This window comes from Quercus suber, unplaced genomic scaffold, assembly GCF_002906115.3.
Source record: "Quercus suber isolate HL8 unplaced genomic scaffold, Cork oak 2.0 scaffold_279, whole genome shotgun sequence".
NCBI classification, from domain to species: domain Eukaryota; kingdom Viridiplantae; phylum Streptophyta; class Magnoliopsida; order Fagales; family Fagaceae; genus Quercus; species Quercus suber.
This window is the reverse complement of record NW_027069735.1, coordinates 883,518-903,781: the sequence shown is the minus strand read 5'-3', so window position 1 is coordinate 903,781 and position 20,264 is coordinate 883,518. Positions and strand designations below refer to the sequence as shown.

At 33.3% G+C, this 20,264-nt stretch overlaps 1 long non-coding RNA gene across 1 annotated transcript; it reads right to left on the bottom strand.

Moving 5' to 3' along the window:
- Window positions 1-8,278: 8,278 nt before the first annotated feature.
- Window positions 8,279-10,458, bottom strand: LOC136071025 (uncharacterized). The gene is made up of 2 exons (XR_010632342.1): window positions 10,288-10,458; window positions 8,279-9,682 (listed from the first exon to the last, which is right to left on the bottom strand). It is a non-coding gene; the product is annotated as an uncharacterized LOC136071025 (long non-coding RNA).
- Window positions 10,459-20,264: the final 9,806 nt, after the last annotated feature.

Sequence of the window (20,264 nt, the reverse complement as noted above, 5' to 3'; positions counted from 1 at the left end):
CTCCACTGCTCGTAGGATATAAGTTCTCTATAATACTTTCTTTTCCTAGAAAATTTTGTAAAAGATAGAAAAAAAATTTTTTTTTTGAGTAATAAAAAGCAATAGATGGCAAGTGTTTAGGACAATAAAAAAATTTTTTTGAAAAGTTTGTAGCTTTCTAATTCAAAAATAAAAATGTGTATGTATGAAACTTTTATTTCTTTCCATATATATAGAGCCAGACATGTTGCTTGTCCTTAGCCAAAAAATAAAAGCGTTTGCTATCTTTAAAACTTTATACATATATATATATATATATATGTATATATTATATAAACCGGTCAACAAACATGTCTTTGCCAAATCTATACGTTGAGAACAAGGGAAATATGTCATAATGCTATGTTTTTAATGGCCCATAGTTAACATGGCTGAACTTTATTAAAATACCCTTTTGAAAGTTTCAGAATATATATATTACAAAAAATTGCTAGCTGTTTTGACCACTTTCCATTAAACTAAATAGTAAATACTTGTTTATATATATGGTAACTTATTATAACATAAAATAATTCAGCAATAGCGGTACATTTAAGTGTGAAAAATCTTCCATATATGACACTATTATGTCATATTTAAATAAGAACATTTGAATACAAAACGTTTAGAATGGAAAGTATATATTTGTAATAAAACCAAATATGCTGGCAATTATGGTATTAATATCATGTTAATATTCATAAATTTCCTGATTAAAACCATTGACAAAAGCTATTCAAATTTTGAATTATATTTGAATTTCAAAATTTAGCAATCAACGTATTTGACATTAAGAGATAATTGATACACATAAATGAGTATTAAAATAAATATAATATTTTTTTTTTATAAAAATATCCAACACAACGTTTGACTGCAAATTTAATTGTATTCTAAGGCTACAACTCTCACTAAACAAATTAAAATGACTGTATATTTTTAAAATATAACTGTTGAATTGCATGTTTTTTATGTTTTTAAAACGGCGAAAAGCACATTTTAGTCCCTACATTTTTAGGCGATTTCTATTTTAGTCCCTAAATTTTATTTTTACCGCTTTTAGTCCCTATCCTGAAAAACGGTTCCGTTTTGGTCCTTGCCGTTACATCAGAAACGGATATTGCTGACGTGACAAACGGCGATAATAAATAATATTTGTTTAATGTCCACGTGGCCTAATTAATAATAAAAAAATATTTTTTGACATTAAAAAATGCCACGTCAGCATATAAATTAAAAAAAATAATTTATTAATTTTAACTAAATAAAAAAAATTAAAAACAGAATAAAAAATTAAAAATTTTATGAATTGAGATCTAAGTTTGATTGAACAAGAACAACAAGAAATTACATAAACCCAGAAATTTAAAAAAAAAAAAAAACCAAACCCTAAGATCAAAGTATACCTTGAAGAATATCAAAATGAACATAATTCCAGATCCAAGAACAAAGAAAGAAAAAACACAGTTTCAAAAAAAAAAAAAAAAAAGAAAAAAAAAACACCCATCAGCTTCGGCCATTTCTTTCTCACTCTGTTCAGCTAAAATCCAAAAAAATAAGTTCTTCCCAAAGAACACTAAGGAACACAAACCCAGATTTTAGAGTCTAAATTTTCTCACATTTTCTTGCCCTCTCTTGTCAACCAAATGTAAGAACACAAACACAAACACAAATCGATATCCAGCAAGAACACAAACACAAAACCAACAGCAGATCTTCTTAGATTTTTTCAAACCAAAAAACTCAGATTTTCTCAAACCACAAAACCCAGATATACAAAATCACAACTCAAACCCAGATTTTCTCATTTTTCCGAGAAACCAACACAAAATCAACTTAAACCAAACACAAACTGATCTCCAGCAAGAACACAAACATAAACCCAACAATCAAAACAAAGAACACGGACTTATCCTTGCCGTTGATCAACGAAGGTCTGGAGGTGGACGGCGAGGATCGCTCGAGCTGCTTATCGAGTACCTCGTTGATCCATTGCTTCCGATCGAGCTGGGCCCGACTCCGACTCCGACTCCGACCTCCGACCTCGAACCTCCGACCCCTCTCTCCCTATACATCTTTGCCCCCACCCTTCCTTTCTCTCCGATCAACCCCTCTCTCTCTCTCTCTCTCTCTATCTTTCACTGTGGTCTGCGCTCAAAACGGCATCGTTTCGATTGATATCTCATATACGAAAATAGGGAAACCCTAGGGTTTGTGAAAATTAGGGGATTTTGTATTTACAGAATCAGAGAAAGAGAGAGAGAGAGAAATGAGAGCAGTTCGCAGCGTGGTAGCCGATCAATCGGCGCGGAGAACACCTTGCCTTTTATAGCAGGGATCTCATGTTTTTTTTTTTTTTTTTTTTTTAATTTCTGGGTTTATGTAATTGGGTTTAAGTTTGTGTTCTTGTTGTTCTTGATCAATACACACTTAGATCTCAATTCATAAAATTTTTAATTTTTTATTCTGTTTTTAATTTTTTTTTATTTAGTTAAAATTAATAAATTATTTTTTTTAATTTATATGCTGACGTGGCATTTTTTAATGTCAAAAAATATTTTTTTATTATTAATTAGGCCACGTGGACATTAAACAAATATTATTTATTATCGCCGTTTGTCACGTCAGCAATATCCGTTTCTGATGTAACGGCAAGGACCAAAACGGAACCGTTTTTCAGGATAGGGACTAAAAGCGGTAAAAATAAAATTTAGGGACTAAAATAGAAATCGCCTAAAAATGTAGGGACTAAAATGTGCTTTTCGCCTTTTAAAACACATGTCAAATTTTATTCCAATCAGATGTTATTTATTATTCGATCTATAAACTTATTTTTTATGTATAATTTTAGACTATAAAAACTCAAAATTTAAATATTTGATTGATAATATAATTTTTTAATCTTATTGAAATTTTGTAAGCATGAAGGATATAAGAAGGAAATGTAATTCAATGGTAGATTTGTTTAAAATTCACAACCAATAAAAATATTAAGTGAAATTATAGTTTTAGTCTACAACCAATAAGTTTGTTGCTAGACTTTGTCTAAAGTTTAATTATGTTGAACCTAAAGAAATTTAGGGCGGTCATAAATTTCTTTTAAAGGTAAAAAAGTCATAAATTTTTAAAATTTATATATAATAATTAATTTTTGTTCAGATCAAGTAGTCATGTGATCACCTTAGCTTCAACATGGAGTGGCCCTTTCATCCTGGCTTAGATCTGATCATTTTCTAGCCATAGCATTTGTACATTAATTTTTCTCGCGGAAGCAGTGCTTAATCATTACCTATAGTATTTGGCTGAGGAGATTTCCGCAATTCATAACAAAAGTTGTATGCTGTAAATTTACTACAANATCAGATCTATTGTTGGACATAAAATAAAAAATAAAAAAAAAACTTTTGAAGGAAGATTCACATTCATGAGATAAATTCATTATGCATGCATCACATATTAAGAAAAAGAAAAGACTTCAACCTAACTTTCAATCCCTTCTTTTAAATTTCAAAATATGCAATTGTGTAACAAAAATTAGATCTTTATTTCATGAAAATACAGATCAGTTTTGAGAGTTAAAAAAAAAAAAAAGATCTGTATTTATGAAAATACAGATTAGTTTTGTGTTAAGAAAATCAGATCTGAAAATTCAGATCAGTTTTGTATTGAAAAAAATCAGATATGTATTTAATGAAAATACATATCAATTTTGTGTTAAAAAATCAAATCTGAAAAATTCAGATCAGTTTTTTGAGTTTAAAGAAAATCAGATCTGAAAATTCAGATCAGTTTTTGAGTTTAAAGAAAATCAAATCAGAAAATTCAGATCAGTTTTTGAGTTTAAATATAATCAGATCTAAAAAATTCAGATCAATTTTTATGTATTAAAGAAATCTTTGATAGTCAGCAGATATTGAGATTTAAGAAAGAAATCACAACAAACAATCATCTAAGAACATATTTAAAGAAAAATTTCAAACAAAATGTGGCAATTATATCACAAACCAGAAATAATAAAACATCTTAAACCTATTCACGCATCATCAACCAAAATTAATAGAGAAGAACAAAAAAAGAAAAAAATAGAATACCTCTTGCATGAGCATGCTCTTCTTAGTGAAAGAATATTTTAGGATTCAAAGAAATTCATTCAACTCTTTGAAGCCTAAAATACTTCGCTTACAAAAAAGAAATTCCTATGGTAAGAGCCTCCAGATGGTCTTTAACGTAAGGGGGAAAAGAAGAGAAGAGCCAGTAAGAAGGGAGGGGGGAGGGGGGGGGGGTCAGATAGTGTGAAAAAGTGTGCTGAATTTTGAGAGATATCACCTATTTATAAAGGTTGGGATGCTTAAAGAAATAAGCAAAAAACCTATGGGGAAAATCCTAAAAGATAAAGAAGAAGATTTGGATAAGAGTAAACTGATTTTTCAGATCAGAACCAGTTTCAGTATTTTAATCATATCGTTTTACTCACAATTATGATTAAGCTGAAATTTTGATAGCCAAAGGGAAACTTGATTCTCTACAAGTTTTCCAGAAATAGCCTAGTCTGATTTTTGAGTAATACTATGCCAAAAGTGCCTTGGAACATGAATCTAAATTTGCTACTTGATTAGCACGCTTTTGAAGTGTTTTCCAACTCTAAAACTGTATTTGGATGAATTTCAGAGTTATTTTCATGATAAACCTCATTCGAAAGTGATAATTAGGACTTTTAAAATAATTATTTTGAATATAATTATCCCAAAAGCCAAATTATCTACAATCTTTAAATATTATCAGCTTATTTGTTTTAATCCCATGCAACAATCTCACTTTAAGAAAAATACTTAACCAATCACAAAAATTCATTTGATTAATTTTAATCATTAACCAATCAAAATTAATTATAATTAATCACACATGATCAGCTTCACTACATACAATGCATGCAAACTGTGAAAACTTGATCTCATGATATCTTTCAATCCAATGGTCTGATTTGGGAATCGAACATACCATTGCAACTATTAGAATTTCAAAATCATTTTTATTATATGCAATGAATGAATTAATGCAAGTAATGCAACTCTAAATTTTTGGTTATATGAATGGTCACTCTAGTCATCTTCCAAGATTAAATTATGGGTGCAAAATCGAGTGTCTACACTTGGCAAGCAACAAAAAAGTCCTTTTCCAAGTGGGAGACCATGGAGAGCACCTAACCACTAGAGCTAGTGCACACAAATATTTGCGGTCCATTTGATCCAATTTTTGTTGGAGGTAAAAAATATTTCATCTTCTTTATTGATGTTTCAGCAGAAAATTATGGGTTTAACTTATCAAAGAAAATTCTGCAGCTTTCATTATATTCAAAAGCTTCAAGGCACATGTTGAAGTGGAAAGTGGTTATAAGAACAAAATACTTAGATCTAATAGAGGCACTAAGTACACCTCAAATGAATTTCAAGATTATTGCAAGAAAAATGGAATCAAGCAACAGTTTACAACTGCATATACACCACAGCAAAATGGCATTGCAAAGAGGAAAAATTGGATGATCCTTGATATAACAAGGACCATGCTTAAAGAAAAATGTTTGCCAAAGTATTTATGGGCAAAAGCAATGGCATGTATAGCCTATTTACTCAATTGATGCCCTTCAAAAAATATGACACCATAAGAGGCGTGGAGTGGCTACAAACCAAGTGTGTCACACTTAAGAAATTTTGGGTGTATTGCATATGCTCATGTGCTTGAGACTAAGAGAAAGAAGTTGGATGGTCATGGTAAGAAGTGCATCTTCATTAGGTATAATGAGGAGTCGAAAGCTTACAAACTCTACAATCCACTTACCGACAAAGTAGTGGTAAGTAGAGATGTCATTTTCAATGAAGATGAGTCATGGGGATGGAATGATGACATCACAAGTAAAGAGAAGCCACTTGAGTTAGAAGGGCAAGAAGAAGATGTGAATTATGAATGTTTAATGAGACCTTCCTCAACACCCCACTGCTATGCATCATCAACAGGCACTTCATCAATCCGAAGCCTAGGTAGTATTTCTCCATCTCCAACACCAATCAAAATGAGAGGCCTAGATAATATCTATGCACAAACTAAAGAGACAAATCTCTTTTGTTTGAATGTGGACCATGAGTCTTTTACTTTCAAAGAAGCTGTGAAAGAGAATTGTCAGAGGAATGCCATACAAGAAGAAATTTATGCCATTGAAGAAGAAATTTATGACATTGAGGGGGAAAAAAAACACATGGGAATTGACAACACTTCCCCCAAGTCAAAAAACCATTGGTGTGAAATGGGTGTATAAGATTAAGCACACAGTTGATGGGAGGATTGAGCACTATAATGCAAGACTTGTAGCAAAAGGTTACAAGCAAAAGTATGGGGTAGACTATGAAGAAGTCTTTGCTTCAGTAGCAAGACTTGACATGGTGAGGATGTTGATTTCTCTTGTAGCACATCATAGTTGGAAAATATACCAACAAGAAGGCATTATTAATGGCATACTTGAAGAAGAGGTGTATGTAGAGCAGCCTAAAGGTTTTGTGGTTGAAGGAGAAGAAGACAAGGTGTATCGTTTGAATAAAGATTTATATAGGCTAAAGTAAGCTCCTTGAGCTTGGAATTCTCATATTGACAGCTATTTTTGAGGAAGTGGTTTTGTTAAGTGTCCTTATGAGCATGCAGTCTACATCAAGAAGAATGCACATGGTGAAATTCTTAGAGCCTGCCTTTTTGTTGATGATTTGTTATTCACAGGAAACAGTAAGAAAATGTTCCATGGGTTTAAATAGGCTATGTTTAAGGAGTTCGAGATGACTGACTCTAGACTTATGTCATTTTTCCTTGGGATTGAGGTATGATAGCAACCAAATGGCATTTTCATATGTCAGAAAAAATATGCAAAGGAATTGCTCGACAAATTTAATATGAAAAATTGCAATGCTGTCAATACACCTATTGCAATGGTTCTAAAATTAACAAGAGAAGGAGAAGGAAAATTTTAGATCCAACTCTATTTAGGAGTTTGATTGGAAGTTTAAGGTACCTCTTAATCATAAGGCCAAACATTGTTTATAGTGTTGGGCTTTTGAGCAGATATATGGAGAAACCAGAGGAATCTCATTGGCTTGCAACAAAGAGGATCCTAAGATATATAAAAGGTACTATGGATTTGGCCTTTTATATTAATATAATAATGATGCCGCATTATATGGATATTCAAATAAAGATTGGGGAGGTGTTCAAGATGAAAGGAAAAGGCACTACTGGATATGTTTCTATCCTGGATCAACAACTTTCACTTGGATGTCCAAAAGGTAGAGTATTGTAGCTTTGTCGACATGCAAAGCCAAATATGTGGCAACATCCTCTTTTGTTTGTGAAGCACTATGGTTGAAGAATTTATTAAATGAATTTGATCATCCACAAGAAGAATCCATAATTATTTATGTGGATAATAAGTCTGCCCTAGAACTTTCTAAAAATCCAGTTCAACATGGAAGGAGCAAACATATTGACATGAAATATCATTTCTTGAGAGATTATGTGAAACAGAAAGTTGTGAAGCTCCAATATTGCAATACAGAAGAGCAAGTAGCAGACGATTTTACCAAGGCCTTACCAGTTGATAGATTTAGAAGATTGAGGACAATGCTTGGTGTAAAGATGCTTTTGGCTAAGGGATTTTTTTTTTTTTTTTTTATAAACCAAAAATCACTTTTTTTTCTTTTTTTTTTTACTTAACTTTACACAAAAATAGATCTTATTTTTTCTTGATAAAATCTTTCATTTTTTTTTTCTTTTATAATAACATATCTGATTTTTTTACAAACCAAGTCTTATTCTCTTTACCCTCAAAACAGATCTGGTTTTTCTTTTAAAAAGAAGACATATTCATGAGGTAAATTTATTTAGTTTAATTCTTTTCCAAGTGTTTGTCATATGAGTTCAACATATCATTCAACATCATGCAAAGAGGGTATATTGATCATTAGAGTCTAGAAGACCAGACTTTGATTGGGTGGAATGAGCGCCTAACACCTTCCTATTCCATAACTTAGCCCCCAAGCTTAGGATTTTTGGATAGGTAGATTAGTGCTTTGTCTTTTAATTTTGGTAGGTTGTAGCTAGGACCAAAGCTTTGTGTCACACCCCAAACCCCAAAGGGTCCAAAGCATGAAAAAGACATCTCAAAGAACCTGTAGATTTTCCTTTTTGACAATCCAATCCACATAAATCATATCAAATACCAACATTAAGAATTATCATAATAATTTCATTGAATATACTCTCAAAGTCAGTCAGAGCTCTCAGCAATAATTACAAGGACCATTGGCCACAAAAGAATAGAGGTCTGAATAATTAATTACATATCATCAGCTTGTTCCATCAATGGAAATAACGTCACAACCACTTTAGTATACAAAAGAATGAGTTAAGCCTATTCTAAGATTTACACCATCTAGTACACCCATTACAAAAGTTCAGCCTCCATCAGTAGTTAGTCTAACTATTATTAGCCATCAAAAAGCTGTCTCAAAAGACTGTTGCCTACTCTGAAAAGGTTATAAAAATAATGGGATGAGACAGAGCCCAGTAAGTAGCATATTTAATGGGGGTGAGGGAAATGCAAGTTTCATCTACTATAATAATAATATGACAAGGATGATTTAATAATGAAATACAAGTTCCTCAAAGTAAATATCTTGAAACCATATGCTATAATCTGTGAGAAATAATAATATAATTCCAAAGCCATAAATTCTAACATATGATAATTTATCTCAAATATACCACCCTACCACGTAGACCGGTCAGGGGATCCACCCATTTACAACTGGCGCAATATTGCCCTCTCTGGTATGCAGACTCTTGGCCCCATGGATAGCAGCCTCACCCATACCCTCAAGGTTTTTCTCTCCCCCCATGGGCAGCAGAGAGAGCGCATCAAATAGGACCTCTCTTGCATATGGTCTCTTGGCCCCATGGGCAGTAGCCTCACCCACACACAATCAAGGAATCATCTTCCCTCTATGGATAGCAGGGAAGAATGCGTTATCCAAAGTGAAAGAGCACTGACCTAAACTTGATTTCGTTGTCACAAAGACCAAGAAAACCAAATCGGGTGATCACCGGGGAAATCACACATGGCATGGTGTTAAAACAACATAAACTCACAGTTCACATTACTTTGAAACACAGTTTATATCCACGTAGTTACAAAAAACCTTAAATAATCTAACTTCTACAAAGTTTGTAAGGTTTTCAACTTTATTTTTGTCAAGAGATTTTCTATCAATTTCCCAAATAATACAAGACAAGATAAGCATCTCTAAATTTTTCAATATACCATAAAATCAATGATTTTCTTGTCAAAGATTAAATAAATGATGCTTATTTTTCCATATCAACAATTCATACATTTCCTCAAATGCAATACCAAATATGATGCATTTTCATATATAATCATATATATATATATATATTAAGGTTACGACATAGTAGTTTTTAGGAAAATATAGTTTTCATAGGTAATTTCCAAAAATGTGTCTGACCCAAAAACAACATTTATGTTATTTTTCAAAATCCCATTAAAAAGCTACTTACCTCGCAACCGCAAAAACCTAATTCTCCAAGCTCCAAGGAGATTAGCTAGAGCCTAAACAATATCAAGTAAACCTATCACAATAAGTATAGAGCTTGAAATTGCATCTAGCCACAATTTAGGAATTGCCAAGTAATCACTTAATTAGGCAAGCCTAGTATTTAACCTCATCAATAATAATATATTCTACTTTCATAGTTTCTCAACAAATTGATTCACAAGGCCTAAACTCCAATTTATAGAGTTAACCCATTTAATATCATCTCCAACATTATGACTAACTTCCATAAAATTTACACTACATCATTAAGAGACCCATGAAAGCAAAATCAATATATCCTCCAAGATAAGAAATTTAGAACTTCAACTAACTCTAAATGAACCCAATGGCAATGGAAAAATTAAATTCACCAACCATCACATGTTATAACTTAAAACTCCTAAATTTTTCCACCATACATAACCCTTAAGTAGTCATCAATAGCACAAAAATATATACCCACTCATCAAATAATTCCACCAATACAAAACCCATACATAAAAACATATAAATATCACTTCCAACGCTTATAAATCACATGGGTATCATTATTAAAACTTAGATAAAAATAACCTCAAGCAAAAGTGCAAAACCCACCAAAAAGATAAGAAATTTTTACCTCAAAAAAGGATGTGAAGGTGTTTATGGGTTCCCAAAAATTTTCCGGTGATCTTGCTGGAAAATGATGGTGGAAATGGTGATGGTGGTAGTACCAGGTAGAGAGAATATGAGAGCAGAGAAGTGTATGAGGGAAGGAAAAGAAAGAAAAGAAAATAAGAAGAAATGATGGCTGGCCAAGTGATGTAGTGGGATTGTGAGATGAGTGGTGGGTAGTGGGGTTAGGTGGGGGGCACGTGGTAACCCAAAAAAAAAAAAAATGCCCTTGACTTTTTATTTTTTATTTTTAAGTTGACTAGGATGTTGCACTTTGTATTCTTTTGCATAGATTGTAACTATGACCCAAAGTCTTGTAAGGTTTAATTTACCAAAATTTTACTTTTCTTTATTCAATCAATGACATTCAAAGTATTTTGAATATGTATTTTGTATTTAGTTTTTCTTATTATTTTGTATAAAAAATAAGTGACGACTCCATATCACTACCCCAAAAGAGAGGTGCCCTTACAAGCACCCAAATCTCTTTTTTGAGAACACCTCAAATTTTCGTAGTCTCTCACAGTGGCAACTCCACTGGGGATGTCGAGGGCTAAGCTTCATGTTAGACTTTAAGTGACCAACAATATTCCCTTGTCTTTTGCATGATTTTGCATGATATTGTTGTTTGTTTGTTTATTTATATCTTGAGATGTTTGTATGATATTTTTGTTTGTGTTGCCATGTTGATTGTTAAAAGCTTTCCCTAATTGTCATAGTGTATGCCATCAAAATATCAAATATGTATGCACCCATTTCAACAATATGGTGGTAGTAACCATGGATCACCGGTCTTCATTAGATTCAGGTACCTAGTGGTAAACTCACCAACTCATAGCCCAAAGTCACTGGATCACTTCTTGTTGATTATGTAGGATAAACCATGTCGTTCAGACCAACGTAATATTCATTACATTACAAGTTGGGTGGTGTAACGTCCTAGCTATGGGAAACAATAAAACAACAAACCCATGTTAAAATTGCATTGCATTTTGCGTGTGTTTGTTTGGTTGATAGATTAATGTAAATGGGACCTAACTTTGTTTGACCCAACCAAGCTTGTTTTGAAGGGAGAATTCGGTCAAGATCAAAGGGAAGACTCCAAAGAGAATCCAAGGATGACACTCAAGCTAGTAGTTCCAGTTCCAGTTCCAAGCCCATCATGATACTGAAGCAGCCACTACTGCAACATCACAATCTTGTGTTTGACCTATAAGATAGCCCAAGCCACAAGAAGTTCGGAGACTCCATCACTATGGCTGAAGGGGGAGAACATCCAAACACTAAGGAACCCATGAACCCTTAAGAGCTACTCAACACCATGGTAGCTAGTCAAATCCAATTGAGGGAAGACATGAACCTTATTGTGCAACAATTTCAGAACTTGAAGGGTGGCCAAGAAGAGAACAAGACTGATCATAATTCCCAACCATGGAGGGTGAGAAGAAGATCCATGAAACGATAAACAAGGTAGAAGAGATAATCAGGAGAGCTCGCAAGATGGAAGACCTCATGAACTACCAATCACTCTCACTTTTCCCAGATGTGAGATTGCCTCCCAAATTCAAGATGCCAACTTTAGACAAGTTCGACGGGACTGGCTGCCGAAAGTCCCATTTGAAGATGTACATGAGGGCTATGCAGCCCCTAGGAGAAACTGAAGAACTACTTGCTCAAATGTTTCAAAATATCTTGATTGGAGCCACTCTTAAGTGGTTCCTCAACATGGATGATGCTAGAGCAAGGAGTTAGGAGGACATTTGCCACGAGTTTCACAATCAATACAAGTATAACATAGAAGTGGATGCGATGAGGATAGCCTTAAAGACCACTAAATAACAGCAGAAGGAGTCCTTTTTCGCCTTCATAACCAAATGGAGAGCCAAGGCTGCCTAGACGATCAAAATACCTAGTGAAGAAGAGCAAATCCAAATGGTGGTAAAGAATTTGTTACCCATATTCCACAAGCATCTTTTTGCCCAATACTTCCTGAACTTTAAAGCGTTGGTCATAGTTGGTACTCAAGTAGAAGATGCTATCAATAATGGCATGTTGAAGAATGAAGAAGGCTTCATTTTTGAGAAAGCTCCAACCCACACCACCAATGAGGAGGTAATCAATGTTGTAGTTCCCCAAACATCATCAACTGTTAATTCTAGGCCTCGAAGGAAGTTCAATGAACTCGCCTATGAGCCAATTGTTTGTAAAGCTCAAACTTGAAGGGAATCTTGGCCCACTTGAAGCTCGACCTCCTCCAAGCCCACTGCCTAAAGGTTCTAAATCACATGAGTTCTGCAAATATCATCAAGAACCTAGCCATCAGATAGACAAATGCATCAATCTGTGACATCCCATTCAAAATCTGATTGACAAACAAGAGAAGACGATGATGGTTGATCTATCTTTTCTTCATCAAAATGGCCTTGCTTCTAAGATGTTTTTTGTTCCTAAAGTTATTTTAGACTTTGTCTGTTCTGTAGCTAATATGGCAACTAGAGTGACAATCCACCAATGTTGGTTTAGTCCACCTATTTTGTAACTAACTCTGAATTATGATTCTCACTTTGAATGGTATTAAAAAAAAAAAAAAAAAAAAAAAAAAAAAAAAAAAAACCCTAATTAACTAATGTGATTACTATTATTTTTTTAGAAAGAATAACTAATTTTTAATAAGTTTATAGCTCTATTAATTCAAATAAATATAAAAAATTCACTTTATTTCTTATATAAATTACATATTTATATATAATATAAAAGCGAAATGTTTGACTTTTTGTTGATCACTTCTCATTACGCCACGTGACTAAACAAATTGATGTAGGACATAATCTTCAAATTAATTTTTGTAATTTGCTATATTTGGTATTTTATTTAATTGTGTACCATTAAAGACATGAAGACTGATCAAAGAAACAAGTGAAGAAAAGCCAATTCAGTAATTCTCGACATTAAGCTCAACACCAGCTTCTATCGAGGTTTAATGAAGAGCTTGGCACAAGCTTGATCTGTCGAGACTTGTGATTTCAAAATTCTCAGATCTAAAATTTGGCCCATGATGACTTGAAAATTAGAGTTTATCTCTCTACAACCCTAAACCATATAAAAGGCTTATCTTAAAATCATCAAAGACATGGAGATTCAATTAGAGAGCTCATTCACTCTGTGAGAAGCTATTGTGTTAGTCATGTACTGAGATCCGTGCAAATGAACAAGTCTTTTAAAAGAACAAGTCCAATTGGGGATTGAAGTAAAGATTCAACTGTAAGTTGGTATTTTGGGATCGCCTAGGATAGTGGTAAGATTCCTTATACTTGTAACCGCTTGTTCTTGATTAGTAAATTCTTGGGAGTGGTGACTTGAAATTCACCCTGTGTGGTTTTTGCGTTGCGAGAGGTTTTCCTCATTCATCAACAAATTACCGTGTCAATTTATTTTCCTCTGTACATATTTTATTTGGTGATTTGTTGGTGCCTCCACAATTTGTATGTAATTTGACCTAATTAATCAATTTGGATAATTGAATTAATTAACCGGGGTCAATCTATAACCCAACCAAATTTTTCTAGAATCTCTTTAGAAAGTATGAAACATAAATTATTGGCCCTTTACTAAATTGTACCTAACTCAATAAATCCTTCGGTTTTTTTTTTTTTTTTTTTTTGGTCACTGGTATTACAGATATTGAGATATATAAAACTAAATAATTAACTAATAGCAGGGTCTTGGCACCTAATGATCAAAATTGATGGTGTTAGGAGGAAGAAAGCTAGAAGGAGTGCGCAAATATGCAGGGAGAGATCTTGTTTTGTGGTGTAGCTAGCAATGCAGCAAATTCAGCTTATAGGGCAACTCAAGAAGCTCTGGTGGAGGCAACTATAAAAGCTAGGAATGCTGGTTTTCATCGAGTGCTGTTCTTAAGCAATAGCAGAAGATTAGTCCAAATATCCAAAAAAGAAAGGGCTCCAAATTGGCAGGATAAGATGATAATGCTGATCTATCTTTTCTTCATCAAAATGGCCTTGTTTCAAAGACGTTTTTTGTTCCCAAAGTTGTTTTAGACTCTGTCTGTTCTGTAGCTAATATGGCAACTAGAGTGTCAACCCACCAATGCTGGTCTAGTCCAGCTATTTTGTAACTAAATCTTAATTATGATTCTCCCTTTGAATGGTATCACCCAAAAAAAAAAAAAAAAAAAAACTAATTTGATTATTATTTTTTTAGAAAGAATAACTAATGTTTAATAATTTTATAGCTCTATTAATTCAAATAAATATAAAAAATTCACTTTATTTCTTATATAAATTATAGATTTATATATAATATAAAAGCGAAATGTTTGACTTTTTGTTGATCATTTCTCATTATGCCACGTGGAAAAACAAATTGATGTAGGACAGAATCTTCAAATTAATTTATGTAATTTGCTATATTTGGTATTTTATTTAATTTTTGTTATTTTAGGTTTAGGGCATTTATTTCCTTGTTTATAAGTGCTTTTAATGCTTTTTAGGTTAAATTTGGTTTCTGTTATGGTTAGGTATTAATAAGAAGTTATTTTTAAATATATTTTTTTGTCTGTCAAGTTTTATGGAGCCTTTAAATAGGTCCCTAAGTTTGTAAACGTTTTTTTTTTTTTCAAAACAATTATTCAATCAATAAAACTCAAACTTTTGTGTTTCTATTTTCTGGTGGATTCCGTACCCTTTCTCCTTGTGGATTCAAGGAACCCTTATCGATTCGAGGTTATTTTCAAAAGCAAATGTGTTTGTTTCTTGTTTTCTAGAAGTGGACGTGTTCTGCTTTTTGCTGCTTCCATATCCCGCATCAATTGGTATCAGAGCCTTAACTTATCCTAGTCTGATGGCTAACATATGTGATGGTAGCAATGCCAGTGAAAGAAAACTTAGTAAGTATTATGCGACGTACAACTAGCACTCACAAATATCTTTGCTAGGATGCTGTCATTGGAGTATGGAAACAATAGAGATAAATGTCGCATAAACATAACTCACGGGTAGCTTATTGGTAAGTAAATTTCATATAGGCCTTATTAGAAAATTGCAAGTCTTAATGGTTATTTTTATGAAGTAGATTTTCTTGATTGGTTACTTGATCTAGAGGATTTATTTGACTACGAGAATATTTGTGATGAGGAAAAAGTTAAACTTGCTTTGTATAAACTTAGAGAGTATGCCTTACGTTGGTGGGAACGAATACTGACTGATAGAATCCGACAAGATAAAGACAAAATTCTTTCATGGCCAAGGATGAAAAGGATGCTTGCTATAAAATATTATCTTTTGGATTGTGATGAACTTTTGTCGTATACAAAACAAGATTATTATTGGCCAAGAAGTTCACACTTGAATTATTTTGAAGAACCATATATTCCACCATCAAGAGAAGAATTGTATGTTAAACAACACATTTTTCTTCAAGAAAATATAGAAGTTTATGAGAAAGTTCATGAAGATCGTATTATAGAAGAAGAACCAAAATCAAGATTGTGGAGGAGATTAATGAAGACCTTATTATAGACACTGCATTTTGCACCCCCTACAACTTGGTCTGTTGTTCCCTAATGATGTTTAAACTCTAAGGCCCAAGGCCAGTTTAAAGCTCAATCAAATATCAAATTGACTTAAGGAGTGTTAAAATGGAAAATATAATTTTTAAATGAGAAAAAATCTATTTTTGGAAATAAAATACCGAAGTGGCCCTCGGCCCACGTGCGTGGGCAGTGGCCTACGTACGTGGGCCAAAGCATGTGTACGTAGGCATATTCCTGCTTATGCAACTAGGGTTTCAGAAGCATGAAAAAGGCAAGTTTTCTGTAATAATGCTTGAGGTTTGGAATGAATCCCATATTGTTTGGGAGTTGTTCTAAACCCCATTTTTTTCACTATATAAAATCTTACACGGTACATTTTCAAAATACCTAGAAATCCCATGGGAAAAACCAAAGATTCACTAGAAAATAGTGAATGAAAAGGGAGTTTCCACAAAACACCCACAAGTTAATTTTATTTGATTGGGACTTTCTCTGGCCCAATCATTTTAGTTTAACATTGCTAATCACTTGTTTAATGACTTCTGATAGATTTGACTGAAGGGAACTCTCAAAATCAAAGCTTGGGAACTCCTTTTTGAGGTATCGAGCTTTAACTATTTTTTTTCCCTTTAGTCTTTCTTTTCTGTTTTAATCTTGTTCTTTGCGTTGCTTATGTTTATATATGTTTGTTTAGTTTAGTTTAGTTTTATAGTTCTTTTCATGTTTTATGCATGTTAGGTTGCTAGATTTTCATTTTAAAGTTCTGCTCTATTTTTGTGTTATTAGGTTTTTTAGGCAAGGACTTGCATACGCATAATCTTGCCTGTGCACATAGGCTTGATTATGTGTACGCAGGCCTGTTCTTGCGTGTGTGAGCCATTGCCCAGAAACCTTAATTTTATTTGTTTGTTACTTTTGTTTTCACATGTTTGTTCTGTTTAAACTTCTTTTCATATGTTTTAGGGTCCATAAGTTTATGTTTGCTTTGTTCACATGCTTGTTTGCTATCAGACGTTTAGATTAGGGTTTCTTAGTTTTAATGCCATGCCATTCACTCACATGTACATGCATTAATGTCATAAATGATGAGTTGTTGCAAGGTAAGTGAAAGGTAAGTTATGCATTTGAAATGTTCATGCATTTGTATTGGTCTTATTTTGATGTTAGATATGCATATGCTTGTATGATAGAGTTTCACATTGTAAGGTTGAAATTTATCAACCATATTGTTGGCTTTATTCCTTACCAATTTGCTTGTAATTTATGCACTTAGTAACCTTGTATTTAGGTGGGATTATTGTAAGGGTAGTGTGTGAGAAGATGTGAAGAAAAGCTCAAGTATGTGCAAGAAAGCAGAGTTTCACAGCTAGGACACGCGGCTAACTTGCGACTGGCAACCCGCCAACTATAGGTACGTGAGATACACACATGGGGAGTTGAAGGGTCGCGTCAGCTATCGCACTACAAGACAAAAGTCCCAAGCTGGCCAGGCCGTTACGTCGCGACTTGAACTCGCAACTTGGACAAGCCGCGAGGTCAAGCCACCAATCAGCCCTGTTTGACAAAAACTGTCTCTTCGTATTCCAAACATACACCACTATATATAGGCCCTTATACCCAGTAAATTGCGAGAGCATCTAGAGAGAATTTTGTGAGAAAAACCCCAGAGAAAAACAAGATTGCCTCATCCCCAATCTTTATCTTAGAGACTCTACAAATTCCTCTACTCTCTTCCTCTCCATTGTCACATCCTTGAGAGGTCATTGACCAAATCCTTATCTCACCACACCTACGTCTGTGAAAAGGTTCATTTGGTGCTAAGGGAAGCAGTTTGGAAGGAACCAATATACATTGGTTGATGCTATGGTCTAGTAGCAGAATCCAGGAAGCTAAAGAAGAAATAGGTTCGGCGTAACCTCGTTGGAGCAGGAAGCTTGGAGGGCTTAGGTACTTGAGTAGATTAGGCTTAGAGGGTCTTCTGCTATTAATGTATCCCAACTACATTCTTTAGTGGATTATTTGACCACTTGGAGGGCGGCAGAGAGGTTTTACGCTGAGGACTTCGATTTCCTCTTTGATAACACATTGTGTGTTGTCCGTGTATTTGCATCTTTCTTCCCTTTATCTTTGCCTTACATTTACTGCTGTGGATGCATTTATATTTGGTATAGATTAGTTATCAATTCTGTGATTGGCTTATGTTCATGTTCTGCACATTAATTGTTTGATTATAAGCTTGAATTGATATTTTATAATTTAGGGTCTAAACGTTCAAGGGTGTTTTAGACACATATTGAACTTTCACACATGCTAGGGTTTCTTATATGCATTTGGATCTATCTCTTTATTGCTTTATGGATAGATATGATATGTTGTTTTAGGATGATGATGCCATGTTGTATGTTAGGTGCATGCTAGTGTGTGTGTGAGTTTAGAATACAAGTATTGAAATTGTTTTTTATAAGGTTAAGGTGTAAGACACAATGATGGGAAGTCAACCTTAGGGTTGGGCGATCTTTGGTGCCTAACACCTTCCCAAGAGCGTACCTAAACTCCGAACCCATATCTTTAGTAGTAAGATCAATGGTCTTTCCTCAAAAGGATGCTACATATATGGTTCCTAGACCATTGCAAAAACTAGGTGGCGACTCCTCCATTGTGTCCACTCCTATTATTAAGAAATATCTTGAGGTCGAGATAGTAGAGACGATTAAAGAAGAAATTATAGAGGAAGTTGTCAATGATCTCGATTAATTCAAGTTAGATGATTGCAACGCTCAAGCTTCTATTATTTTGATGGGAGACACCGAAACAAAGTTTATTGATTTTATTGGGATGGAAAGATTTGATTTAATCATTGACTCTTATTTGGTGAATACTGTCAGTTGCATGAAGATCAAGGAAGAAGAAGTTCATGTTGCCCAATTAAGGACTTTCAAGTTTGGCAACAAGACAAATAAGATGAAGTATTCAATGTATTTTTTCTCTTGGCATGAGAGATTTCAGATTTCAACTATCAACTCGAGGATGAGTTTGTTTCAAGTAGAGAGGTCTGATGTAGGGCAGAATCTTCAAATTAATTTTTGTAATTTGTTATATTTGGTATTTTTATATAATTATCGTTATTTTAGGTTTAGAGAATTTATTTCTTTGTTTTTAGGTGCTTTCAATGATATTCAAGTCAAATTTGGTTCCTGTTATGGTTAGGTATTAATTAGAAATTATTTTTAAATATATTTTCTTGTCTTTCAAGTTTTACAGAGCCCTTAAATAGACCCCTAAATCTGTAAACTTTTTTTAAAACAATTATTGATATTATAAAAATTCAGACTTTTGTCTGTTGTTTCTTTGGTAGATTCAAAAACCCTTTTTCCTTATGGATTCAAGGACCCTTGTACATTTAGGGAACCCTCGTGGTTTGAGGTTATTTTCAGAAGCAAACTTGTTTTGTTTCTTGTTTTCTAGAAGTAGACGTGTTTTACTTCTTAACGCTTCCGTAACCCACATCACAAATTTATGCCATGTATATATCTAAAAACACCAAACAATTGTGCCTTTTCATTTTTTAGAAGACACATTTTCGATCAATAAGCACTTTTTCATTCAATAGGCACCTTGTCAGTCAATAGATACATTTTCATTCAATAGGTACATTTTCAGTCAATAGACACATTTTTATTCAATAGGTACCTTTTCGATCAATAGGCACATTTTTTATCAATAGGCACATTTTGATATATTCACTATGAAGGGTTATGACCTTTTAATAGGCACTTTTGGTATATCTAATTTGAAGAATTATGAAATTTCAATTGGCACTTTTTAGTATGTATATTACAACCTATCTTTTATATACTTATATACAACAAAAATTAGACTAGAGACGCAATATTCTGTCTTTTATTCATTCTCACAAAAAACTAATAAATAAAACAACATTGCTTTTTTCTACCTAACTTTTAAAACTTTGTGCTATTTCTTTCAATATCTTTTTTTTTTTAATTATTATTATTATAATTTCATGTGTTTTTGCATATTGTTGGGTTAAAATGAATTGACCCATTGCAAATTAATTAATAACCCAAGTTAATTAATTAGGTTCAATTACATGCAATAACGTGGCAGCACAAACAAATCACCAAATTATCTAAATGTAGCGAAGAATAAATTTGACACTGGTGATTTGTTTACAAATGGGGAAAACCATCGAGGCAAAATCCCATCGGGTGATTTTAAGGTCACCACTGCCAAGAATCCACTATTATCAATCACAAGCGGTTACAAGTATAAGGAATTTTACCAAACCCTTTAGCCTATCTTGAAATACCAACCTACAGTTGAACCCTTACCCCAATACCCAATTGAACTTGTATTGTAGCGGCAATCTCTTT